Here is a 1589-nt window from a genome sequence, read left to right as displayed (position 1 = left end):
GACTTGTTTTTGATATTGTTTAGGGTGTAAGTTATTTTTAAAAACGTCGAGATGACCGCTCGATCCGATAGCGGTTATGCAATACTACTCTATTGGAATTGGTTAAATAATTCTTAATTAAATTCCATTTCATTAGTGTCTTTCTTTTATTATTTTTAACACCCTTTAAAAATAGCTGAGAATGTTAAATGGTAAAACTTATTGTTGGGTTGAAGCGAAGTGTTGCCATAATGGTTTTTTCCCGCTATTGGCAATCATGAGTACCACAAATAAATGAATCCTTAATTTCAAAGAATACATATACCACGCGATGCTATCTGCTTACATGTGATTGCATATAATTATTGTATAGTGTATTGCTAACTAAAGTCAAGGAAATAAAGTCAGTATTGGCACAGCACGCACATATTTGAGATATTCATGTATCCTGATTTTTGTTTTAAAATCCTACAAAAGTAGAGGGGAATGAGATAAGTTGCCCAAATGTAAAAAAGAGATTTTTGATGATTAATTCTATAAGTGTGACTTTTCTAGGGGTTTTACATGTAAGTCTCATTTTTATTTTTTTAATACATAATTTATTTAAACAAATACATGTGCCAGACGAAAAGAAACAACGTGATAAAACATAATGCAACAAAAAAAATGTTTTATTACCTATTTAGACATAATGTATTTGCTATGTATAAACGTATACATACATTATAAAAAATATTATGTAGGTTATACATATTATATGTATATACATCCATATGTACATTCTAAGCTGAAGTACATGAATGTCATCAGTTACAGGCTGTTCTTCAAAATATTGAATAAGTATGTTTACTGCATCCCTTGCTTCTCGATGACTCGTCATAATGACGCAATCATTTTTATCAGAACTCTCATTCTCATCACTACTTTTGTCAGAACTTTCTGCAGAGCTCTTGTTATGTAGATAATCGTCATCTATGATCTGATACCCCGTTTCTTGGTGATCACATTCTATCCATTCTTGTATTTCTTTATTGTCTATTTCTTCTAAACCTTTGATTTGTGAGGCAATAGTTGCTATATTTCCGACGGACAGCTCACCTTCATTTAAGTGATTTTCATCTTCAGAACCGTCTTCATGTTCTAAAGTCATTATTTTATAAAATGATTTTTTAATGTGATCCACTTTCACATCACTCCAAGCACGAGCTTCAGCGTAAATTGCTTCTTTCAAATTTAGACGTTCCAAAAGCCCACAATGTTATCTTCTCCCAACAGTTGCAGCATGAGGTCTTTTCTGTAAAGTCTCTTCATGGTCTCTATAACACCTTGGTCCATTGGCTGGGCAATAAATGTTACATTCGGAGGAAAATATGCTACGAATATGTTCCCATCTGTTGACTTTAGTTGCTCTACATCAGGATGCGATGGCGCATTATCCAGTAACAGTACAGCCTTTGGTGGAAGATTATTTTCTTTGAGATAAGCTCTAACTTGAGGTATAAATTTTTCAAAAAATTACTCGATCCATCCAAGCTGCCTTTTGATTATAATAATCCACAGGCAATCTTTTTATATTTTTAAAAGCTCTAGGATTTTTGGATTTTCCAATG

Source organism: Anthonomus grandis, chromosome 15 (assembly GCF_022605725.1).
Source record: "Anthonomus grandis grandis chromosome 15, icAntGran1.3, whole genome shotgun sequence".
Taxonomy (NCBI): domain Eukaryota; kingdom Metazoa; phylum Arthropoda; class Insecta; order Coleoptera; family Curculionidae; genus Anthonomus; species Anthonomus grandis.
Note: the sequence above shows the minus strand (reverse complement) of the source record.